At 47.9% G+C, this 11,398-nt stretch overlaps 1 protein-coding gene across 1 annotated transcript in view; it reads right to left on the reverse strand.

The window, feature by feature from the left end:
* The window catches only part of SFXN5 (sideroflexin 5), a 103,604-nt gene that overhangs the window by 42,038 nt on the left and 50,168 nt on the right, over window positions 1-11,398 (reverse strand). The window lies entirely within an intron of this gene.

The raw sequence follows: 11,398 nt of genomic DNA on the forward strand, positions 1-11,398 counted from the left end.
ATTGAACTCAACACTGGGCTTCAATGAAGGGTTGAACCCAACTGCTGGGCTTAAATGAAGGGCTGAACCCAAGTGTTGGGTTTAAATGAAAAGCTGAACCCAATTGTTGGTCAGAACCCAACCACTGGGTCTAAATTAAGGATTGAACTCAACTGCTGGGTTTAAATTAAAGATTGGACCCAACTATTGCGTTTAAATTAAGGATTGAACTCAACTGCTGGGTTTAAATTAAGGATTGGACCCAACCATTGGGTTTAAATTAAGGATTGGATCCAACCATTGGGCTTAAACCCTTTCCAGCTAAAAGACAAGCGAGAAACCACTGAACACCTTTGAGTCCTTCGGGAAATCCCTCAGTTCCATTTTTACCCAGTTCACCAGCATTTTCCACATCCAGCACGAAATCCTTGATGCTGGGAACCCTCACTTGGCTGGGGAAAACCCAAATATCAGCGTGGTGGTGGCCCAACACAATTAATTCCTTCTCCAGGGTCTGTGCAAACTACATCACCCCACTCCAATAAAAACCTTTGGACTATAAGGTTTATTATAACCACGGATTAGTTTTTGTTGCCTCCTCCAACCCTTGATTAATGCTCTCCATAGTTTTTCATGGACCTATGTAATTGAGATGTTACTATAAGCAGCAAGGAGGAGTGCTGCTGCCTCATAAGTCTCAGGTTGATAATAGTGATAGTTTGGAGAACCTCCATCAAAATTGGTTTCAAGCAGAAACGGGGTTAAAAATTAAACAAACCTGTTCATGGGGAACAACTTCTCTCTTCAAATTACTTCAAATTACTCTCCCTCACAATATTTGCTCTTTTTCCTCCCAAAAAAAAACCCCGAACCCCAAATGCATGAACAAAACCCAACAGCCCCAAGATGGGAATTTTGGGCTGGAAATGCGAGTCTTCAGCAACGTGTGGCCAAAGAGTTTTCAGCCAAAAATGCAGCAAAATTTAAAAAAAAAAAAAAAAAAAACAGCCAAAGCCAAAAAGCTGCCAGAAAATAGTGATTTGGGGGGGTTTAAGACGAAAAGCAAAGCAGGGGAGAACATATTTTGTGAGCTGCTACATTATACATGAATCCGCAGCGCATCCCGACTTTTCGGAGGCTGAGAGGAAGATGTTGAGAAGAACAACTGCTGGGTAAGCCCTGCATAAGCAAAGTGCTGGTTTTCAAACCCTGTGAAGCATTTCCAGAGCCTTTCTCCAAGGCTTTCACCATGACCCCAAGCAGGAGTCCTTCCTCCTGTCCTTGGCCAACACGACTCTAATGCTGAGCCCAAGAGAGTCGTGGTGGTGCTTGTTAGTCTGGGCAACAATGAGGGGTTTGTCTTGATCTTCTCCCCCCTTCAAAAATGACTGAATTCATTTTTTCCTACATTTTTCCAAGTGTTGGGATGTGCATTTTCAAAATCTCAATGCTTCCAGAAACTGTAAAGTAGCCTAAGACGTGTGGCTTGAAGAATAAGACACTTTTAAGCCTGGCTTTGCTGCTCTTGCCCCGTGGATTTGGGCATTTACAGCCTGGATATGGTTAATCTGCCTCGATGACGAATTTTGTTGGGTTTGCAGCCTCTGCTTGTAGGTTTGATGGAGGGATTTGACCATGAAGTGGAAGAGCAGCAGCTTTTGAAAGAGCAAAGATGAGTCTGGGAGAGGCACCGCTGTGAGGCCACCGCTAACAAAAGCATTTTACTTTCAGATTCAACGTGATGAAGTCGCTTCCCCACTTACAGTCACCACCCTGCTGGGAACATGAAATTAAATGTTGCTATAGATTTAAATCCAATCTCCCAAATTCCCAACACAAGGACTGGATAGAGGGAACTAATGAGGGTTGTGTTTTCTACAGTTTGGAAATTGCTGTAGCCAATCTGTGAACTCTTTCCTGCGGGTCAGGAAGTGTGGGATGAGGGCAAACAGGTCACAGAGAGCATCTGACAATGAGCAGGGACTCCTCAACCTCAGCTCCCCCTAAGGAAAAGGGCCATTAGCAAGGAGAGGTTAATTAGTTTAATTACATGGGGCTGCCAAAGAACACTGTTGAGGCAAATTCATCACTAAAAATCAACTGCAGGATTATTATTGTGATCCTCAACCTTCCTACAGCCTGTCCCCGATCTGGGATCTACAGCACTGGTGTAGATCTGGGATCTACAGCACATGGATCACAGAGTCCGCTGGGATTCATCCCACCAAACGTGGCAGAATCACAGAATCATTTGGGTTGGAAAAGACCTCTGAGATCATCCAGTCCAACCATTCCCCAGCGCTGCCAAGGCCACCACTGTCCCATGTCCCCAAGTGCCACATCCACAGGGATTTTAAATCCCTTCAGGAATGGTGACTCCAACACTGCCCTGGGCAGCCAGTGCTCGACAACCCTTTTGGTGAAGGAATTCTTCCTAATATCCAATCTCAACCTCTCCTGGTGCAACTTAAGGCTGCTTCCTCTTATCCTATGGGCTCCCTTTGCAGCTCAGCACAGAGAAATGAGCTTTTTGAAGGGTTTTCATTCTTCTCCCACTGGTTTCAGTGCAGTACTGGTTTGGGATATTCATAGAATCATGGAATGGTTTGGATTGGAAGGGACCTTAAAGATCATCCAGATCCACCCCCTGCCATGGAACAACTTCCACAAGACCAGGTTGCTCCAAGCCCCATCCAGCCTGGCCTTGGACACTTCCAGGGATGGGGAGTCATCCACATATCCCTATGCTATGACCCGGATTAGAGGACAAATCCAGCTTTTTCAAATTGTCTGGTTTGTTGAGGTTTTTTCCTCCAGAGCACTTCCTTGATCTGGCTGATGGAGCATCCCAAAAATCCAGGGGAAGCTGGACACAGGGATACATTACACAACAGTTCCTAAAATCCCGCAACACGAAACCAGGACCAAACACTGTTACCGGGAGAGAAACCTTACTCAGGGCTCTGTTATGCCTCTGGGCACCACTCTGCCTTTCCTTCATCCCTCTTCCTCAAGAATTCCTGCTATTTATTTTGCCACCAGGGTTTGTTTTCAGCATCAACAACATTATCTCAGCAGAAGGACAATGTTTGCGATGTCGCCCCACCCTGAAACCGGTACCACCAAATGCCATCACACAGACCAACACTTCTGCTTCCTTTTCTTTTCCTGCTTGTCTCAAAAACTTCCCACCTCACGTCCACCACGACACAAGTTTTAAATCAGAAATTTTATAAAAAAATCCCTAATTCCCCCCCCTCCTTTGATTAAGATTTTTGAAGCCTGAGAGATGGGGCTTTCGAATGCCTGAAGTTGGCAAGGACCAAACCATTTGCTAAAGGTCTAAACCTGCACCTCTTAAACCAGTTCTAGTGCAGTAAATACATTCAAAAAGCCCAGGAAGTTATTTCACTTCATTTTGAGAGGGAATTTTTATAAAATGTAGGAATATTAAGAGTTCAGGGAGCAAGGTGGACATTGGTTGGCAGGTGACACCACCGAAGTGTCACTGAGCAGCTCTCCACACTTTGTTAACTCTGCTGGGGAAACCACCACTGATTTTAGGGATTCAGCTTTGGGACAACCCTGACCACTGCAGTTGGAGCCAGCTGCTCCAAGTGACCTGGGAAGTCCACTTGGAAGGAGGGATTGGCTCCAAAGAAGCTTTTCCTTCATCCCTCCAATCACCAGATTGCTGGATTCGAACACTAATTGCATCTGATGAGTCCCAAACAGCCAAGCTGAAGAAAAGAGCATTAGGAGAAGGAAGGAAAAAACTCATTCATTAGGGCTGGGAGGTGAAGAGGCTGGGAGAGATGGAAAACTGGGCTGTTTCCCAACTGGAGCTTTACCAAGGCAAGGAGAACAGAATGGAGGAGTCTAAGGGAAGGGAAAAGCAATAAGGATCCGTGTGGAGAAGGAAGTTAGAGAGGAGTAAGAGCGTGGAAAGGAGGAAATGCCACATCCAAGATGACTGGAAGAAGGGATGACCACAACAATCCCCAAGTGGATTTTTCCATGGGAAAAACTGGTGTAGTCTCGAGAAAGAAGCAAGATTGAAGGAGAGGCAGGAGCAGGAAAACAGGGGATTCGTACTGGTAATGAGACAAACTTGGTTTGGAAGATGATGGAGAAAGGAAGACAGTGGGATGGATCCAGGCCTGAAACAAGAGATTGTTGCCTCAATATCAAGTTTTCCATGAACCTGGGCCCTGCACCACGCCTGGATGTTGTGGGGCTGGGCAGGGGCAGAGGGAAACGGCATCGATGAGAACAACTTTGCTGGAAACAAAGAAACACCAATGGAACAAGAGAGAAAATGCTGCAGAGAAGCACATGGAACTGGGAAGGCAGCACTCAAAGAATCACAGAACAGTTTGGGTTGGAAGGGACCTTAAAGACCATCTAATTCCACCCCTCTGCCATGGGCAGGGCCACCTTCTGCTAGCCCAGGCTGCTCCAAGCCCTGTCCAACCTGGCCTTGGCTTCCAGGGATGGGGTTGGCAAGGACCTGGTGCTTGCCATGTACTCCTAAATCCAGAGGCAGGACGGGAAGTGGCTGCTACAGCTCCAATGCTTTATGGGGTCAATGGAGGAATTTCCAAGCTGGCCTTCCAGTCTGAATGATCCAACCAGTCTCTTCTGGTGTCTGAACACAGCGTCTGTGAATCCACAGAGAAGAGGAGCAGGAACAGGAGATTTTTGATTCAGATTTTAGAGCCATTTAAAAGCAGCAAGCAGGAGTTTATCACCCCAGCCCACTGTGACTTTCCTCCTGCCCCTGGCTGCCCAGTTCACCTCCGTGGAGGCTGCAGGCCACGCTCCATCCTCTCCCACCCCTCACCCTGCTTTGCACCGACTTCCTCCGGCTTCCAAACGTTCCTTGCCTGCCCTAAGTGAGGGACAGTCCTGAGGGCAGTGGGTGGCCTCCTGTGCTGTCTCACAGGCTGATTATGGGCCTCACACCACATTCACAGCCTGTCAATGCAGCCTCACAGACAATTATCGGGAAGAAGGAGCTGGGATTAGAAAAATCCACAGGGGCACCTCCACCTACGGAGGAGAGGGAAAAATTGTGTGTGTGTGTGTGTGTGTGTGTGTGTGTGTGTGTGAGTTCAGTGTGCAAAGGGAGCAGGGAAGGAGGAACAGTCCATGGATTGGGGAACTGATGGCATAGGAGTTGACCTGGACCAGAGATGCTCTCCCTGCCAGGCTGAATTGGTCCAACAGCTCCTGTCCTTCCTCACACGGGGAAAAAAAACCCCCATCAAGATCCTGCTCTTTTATTGCTCATTAATTTTATAAATGCAACAAAGCAGCCCAACTCTAATTTAATTAAAGTTCTTTTATTCTCCTTCTAGCTTTGGTCAGAGACCCTCAGGCATCACCTGGATGTGACTCCTGGGGATGGGCCTGTGCAGGGCCAAGAGTTGGACTCCATGATCCTTGTGGATGCCTTCCAGCTCTGCATATCCTGGGATTCTGGATTAAAGCTGAGCTGTGGGACTCAGGGCTCCAAGGGCAGGTAATGCCAAAGCCAACTGCGACCCAATCACTGCAACACTAATATTATTTTCCAGAGATAATTCTGTGCTTGAAGACTCTTCACCTCCCAGCTTCCTTAGGAGAAATCAGATATTTTGGCTGAAATCCTAGGTGGTCATGAATGTCTTGGGTTGTAAGGGATGTTTTCCAGCAAAACTCTTTAGATTTTGCAAAATGCTGATTTTTTTTAAGGGGGGGCAGAAAAATCCAACTTGCTTAAAAATATCATTTTTGCCATGTCCATCTGTCCAGAAGCAACAACTCAACTGCTGCAGCTGCTTATTGGATGAAAACACACCCAAACCCACAAACCAAGATCAAGAGTGTCAAGGGTCCTAAAATTGATCTGTACAAAGCTCCAGACTAGCAGAGATGGTGTTTCCCTTGCAATTTTCCAAGAAAAAAAAGAATCATGGAATCATAGAATCATTTAGGTTGGAAAAGTCCTCCCAGATCAAACGAGTCCAACCATTCCCCAGCACTGCCAAGGCCACCACTGACCCCTGTCCCCAAATGCCACATCCACAGGGATTTTAAATCCCTCCAGGGATGGGGACTCCAACACTGCCCTGAGCAGCCCCTTCCAATGCCTGACAACCCTTTCCAGGAAGAAATTCTTCTTGATGTCCAACCCAAACCCCCCCTGGAGCAACTTGGGGCCATTCCCTTTCCTCCTGTCCCTTGTTCCCTGGGAGCAGAGCCTGACCCACCCCCAGCTCCCCCCTCCTGTCAGGGAGTTGCAGAGCCAGAAGGTCCCCCCTGAGCCTCCTTTTCTCCAGGCTGAGCCCCCCCAGCTCCCTCAGTTGCTCCTGCAGCTCCAGACACAGGACACCTCAGCAAACCAGACCAGGAATCTGAAACTGCCCCGTTTTTCTCCAGTTTTCACCCAGTTTGATTTTATAGAAATTCAAGTTTAACCCCATAAACTTTCAGTTTGTGAAAGCACTGGGTGTGCACCCTGCAATAACCCAGGGCATCAGTAAATCCCACTGGCATCAGTTCCCCACCTCCACTGCCTTGTCCAGAGTCAGGATTTAGGATCAGGAAGCAAGGAGGCACGTCTAAAATGAAAAGACCTGGGTCTACCTGTGAAGAGATGCTTTAAACACCCTCCTGTCCGACCAGCAGTGACTCCAAGGTGAGTCATTATAGGAGCTGACAAACCAAAGTTGTTAATGGCATTAATCACCTGATTTTTTAAGGCAAGGTTACCCAGTAATGTAAGACAAAAAGAAACATCCAAGTGCTGAGCAGGGACATTTTAAGTGTGGAGATCAATGCAAAGCATCCAGCCTGGCTGGCAGTCATGGTTACTGACACTTCATCTCTCTCTCTCTCTTACACAAAAGAAGACAAAACACCTACTTTTGTCAGAATTTAGCTCAGGTTGCTAAGTGAGAACAACATATTTATTTGTCTCTGTGCTGACAAGACCACAAATCCCAAACTTGGACTTAATAAAAACATTGTTAGAAGTTACAAACCCTGGTGTGTTTGAAAGGGGAAGGAGGGAGCTTGGGATTTGGGGCAAATCCCAACATCCCTTCACATCAGCGGTGTCTGATCTCACACACTGGGTTTGCTTCCCCTTTCCCTAGGGGGGGAATTGAAGCCCTGACTAAAGGGGAATCCCAGAATAAGCTGAGCTTGAAGGGACTCACCAGGACCACCCAGTCCAACCCTCAGCCCTGCACAGGCCCAGCCCCAAGAGTCCCACCCTGTGCCCCAGAGGATCAGCCAAACCCTCCTGGAGCTCTGGCAGCCTTGGGGCTGTGCCCACTGCCCTGGGGAGCCTGGGCAGTGCCCAACCAGCCTCTGGGGGAAGAACCTTTCCCTGAGATCCAACCTAAACCTTGGCTGTCACGAGATGTTTCCTGGTTAACTTACACCTATATAAATAAAACACACTCTGTGTCCCTGCCAGGTTTCCCATGGTCTAATTAGAGCCCATCCTGTCATCAGGAAAGCCCAATGCCAGTAGCAGGGATGCACGTGGCACCTCCAGGGTACGTGGAGTGGACAACAGATGGACAGGGAGGTGACACCTGAGCACGGAGCTGAGCGACAACACACGGGGAGATGTGGAAATGTGGCCAAATGGGGCTGGCAGGAGAGAGGAGACCCCTCAGAGAGCTGGCACAAGGTCTCCAGTATCACAAGGAGCAAGGTTTGGAGCTGCTCTTGGCAGAAGTCGAAGCCACGATCGTGGAAATCGAAAAACTGAGGGATAAAAGTCTGATTTCAAGACGACGGTGCCGCTGCGAGATGCTGTGAGGAACCCAAGGACTCATCCCCACGGGCTCCAGGTGAGGCAACCCCTGGGTCAACACCCCCAGTCACCAATTTGAAGGTCTGAGCACCAGTGGCAACGCAGAGACCAGAGAGTGGCTTGTCTGATTTAATTTTCAATCATTTCATGGCAGCCCCAAGAGTCCCTTCTGACCTCAAACTGAAGTTTGCGTCCGATGTCATAGCACTGAGTCAGAACCAAAAGGGATCAGCAGTGACACAGAAAATGGAGTTTGGATCTGAAATCAAGAATCAGAGAACCCTAAAATGGTTTGGGTTGGAAGGAACCTCAAAGCCCATCTCACTCCACCCCCCTGCCATGGGCAGGGACACCTCCCACCAGACCAGTTTGCTCCAAGCCAGGCCTTGAACACTTCCAGGGATGGGGCAGCCACAACTTCTCTGAGCTAAAGAAACCTATTTTTATATATATAAATAATAAAAATAATTAAACATATAAAATTTTAATATATAAAAAAGCAATCATTACCAATAAAATTGGCTTTCTGTAGCTTTTTTAACCTTTTAAAAGTGGGAAAAAAATAGCAGAGTAAGAGTGTGTGTGTGTGAGCTGGAAAGAGTTTCTGCCTAATTGCAAACCCTCTGATCTGTACAGATCTTGGCACTGGAATATTGGGGGAATAGAAAAAAAAATCCCAAACATTTAAAACACTGCTTGGTCTTTCTCAAGTCTTTTTACTCCTCTCTGCCTTTGTTTGCCTCGTTTAGGAAAACCAGCTGGTATTAATTAAGCTTCATACACCACCATCAGGAACAGCAGCCAGATCTGAGAAAATAAAGCCTAATCACAGGAATCCACTCAATTGTTTGGGAAAAAAAATAACAATTATCGCTCAGAACAGCGGTGAAACAGGAGTATCAAAGGAAAAGGCAGGAAAGAGGCTGGTTTATAGAAAATGGGATAAAAATAAACTGTGATCATAGAAAGAGAAATTTTAGAGGGTGTCCAGAGAAGCTGTGGCTGGTCCATCTCTGGAAGAGTCCAAGGCCTGGTTGGATGGGGCTTGGAGCAACCTGGGCTAGTGGAAGGTGTCCCTGCCCATGGCAGGGGGTTGGAATTGGATGATCTTTGGGATCTCTTCCAACCCAAACATCTTTTCCAGCCTTACTTCAAGTGATTCCCTTCACCTGAGAAGAAATAAAATCCTGGACCCCGGCAGAGCTTTCCTTGCACGAAGCTCTGTGTGAATCAGGTTGGAATGGAAGTAGGTGGAAAGAAAAGGGAATATTGGGGGGAAAATATTGAAAAATATCAAATGAAAGAATATTGATTCCTCCCTAAACTCACCCCGAAAGGCTGGAAATCAGGAGTTGTGGATGTGGCACTGGATCTGAGGGAGAAGAATCACCCCTTTCTGACAGGGATTCCTCTCTGTCTAAAACAGGAGGAAAATCAGGTTATTTCCAAAGACTTCCTAAGATTTCTCCAATTGCAAGACACATAAAGCCAAAATCTGCTCCTTGAACGAGCGATTTGCTCGTCCTTCCTGTAAAAGACAGGGAGGGTGAGGATCAGGGGAAGCACAATCCCAGGTCAGCTGCTCTGTCCCTTCCCGAGCCTTCTCCCGTGTCGTTTGCCACCTGCAAACGTGGAAGGGGCTCACTTTAATTAATCCTGGCTCTCCACAGCCCACGAGAGGCTCACACTGGGAGCTGATTTGTTGCTAACTGACAGCAGAGACCGGTTAATGAGGGCTGAGGACACCACGTAATGAACCTCAGGGCTGTTTATTATTTGTCGTCGTCGTCGTTTACAAGAAACCCAAACTCGGTGCTCGAGGAGACCCCGGTTATTAATGCAGGTATTTACAACATAAAAAAAATCCCTCCCTGCTCTGCAGGGTTTTCTCCACCTTGGGAATTCAGCAGGGAATAAGTGCTGTCAGGGATGAGGAGGACACAAGTTATTCCACAGCAACACAGGCAGCAGGAGAGTCCCCAAAGGCTCGGCTACGGGGACATCAGTGCCCAGAGATTTCATTGTCACACACCTCATGTGCCACAGCCTGCTCCACCTGGATCTTCTGCCAACATCAGGAAGGAGAAAGCACCTGTGGAGGCTGCTCCACGTGGAAGAAGGCCTTCTTCCAACATCAGGAAGAAGAAGAACCCATGAAGGCTTTTGCCCTTCTCCCCCCTCCTCAGCTACATCCATGGATCTGTGGAAAGCTCCTGCCTCCCTGTAACGATATTCTGACCCTCAGAGCACCACAGCTACAAACCACTGCTATTCCAGAGCTCTTCACAGGCACCAAGGGAATCCCAGTGGACCTAGTGGCACCATGGTGGCACTTGCAAGAAGGCAGAAACACCCTCTGGCAGGAGGATTTCCCCTTGCACGAGGCTGAAATGCTGCAATTGTATCATCTACAGGTCTCAGGGGAGCTTCTCACTCTCTGCTTTCTACACGAGTGTTTCTCACAGCACCACTGATGGTCCCTCCTGCACTTTGAACACGTTGTTCTGCTCCAACTTCTTTGCAGGATCTGAGTCAGCCTTGGAGGAACCAAAGATTTCCAAGACCTGCACCAGCTGTCCTAACACGGACACCTCTCAGTGGTTTCCTTACCAAAGCTCCTCAGGGTGCCAAAACTCTGCCAACACGACTCCTCCGGGACTCCTGCCCCTCTAATCTGCCCCTGTTGCCAAAATGGAGAGGAGCATTAATGCCAACAATGTGGAATTTTCATCCCTGGAGCCGTGCTGCGGGTTGGGAGGCAGGTTGTGAGTGGCAGCAGCACGTCAAGCCAGAGAACTTCGCTTTAGTAATTCACAGGGTGGGAAAATGCTGAACTAAGGACCGAGGAGGACACTCAAGGTCTCCCATGGAAGCTGTGGATGGAAAACACAGCACTGAGGTTGGTGGGATGGGGATTTGGATTATACTTCAGCTGGAAAAGCGTGGATTGGCGTGGGAACAGTTCCGTGGGGTTATGAAGTGTGGGAGCTCACACCGACGCCAGGCTGGGCTGTGCAGGGTTAATTCTGCAGTGAAGGGGTAACAGGGGGGATACAGAGCAGGCCAAGCCAGAAACACGGAAGAGTATCCAGCAGATGTGTATCCAATCAAATGGACAGTTCCCCCTCAAAACCTCAAGGCACTTCAACAACTCTACACCCTTTGCAAAGTTGTCTGGCAGCTTTGCAAGAAGCAAAATCAAACTTTCTGTGGCTTAAGAAAAAGGAAAAAATCTTGGCCAGGGGGAAAAAATATCAGTTTTTGGTATTTGCTGTGGGATCCTTAATGTTAGAGCAGGAAAGGTACAACCTTTTACTTCAGAGGCTTATTTGAAAACCCGATGTAAGAAATAACTTCCATGAGTTGCTCCTGAGAAACGTCCCTGTCCCTTTGGGAATGAGCTGACCCTGCTACCAATGTCAACTTGTGCCACTGGGAAATAGGAGTGTTAAAAGTCAAGAGACAATGATTTTAGTGATGTTGAAAGCTCCTCTCCTACAGGTTACTTCAGATATGACTTTAGAGGAGGCCACGGAGCTGTTCCAAGGGCTGGAACTCCTCTGCTCTGGAGCCAGGCTGGGAGAGCTGGGGGGGTTCCCCTGGAGA

Source organism: Lepidothrix coronata, unplaced genomic scaffold, assembly GCF_001604755.1.
Source record: "Lepidothrix coronata isolate B3197 unplaced genomic scaffold, Lepidothrix_coronata-1.0 Scaffold287, whole genome shotgun sequence".
Lineage (NCBI taxonomy): Eukaryota > Metazoa > Chordata > Aves > Passeriformes > Pipridae > Lepidothrix > Lepidothrix coronata.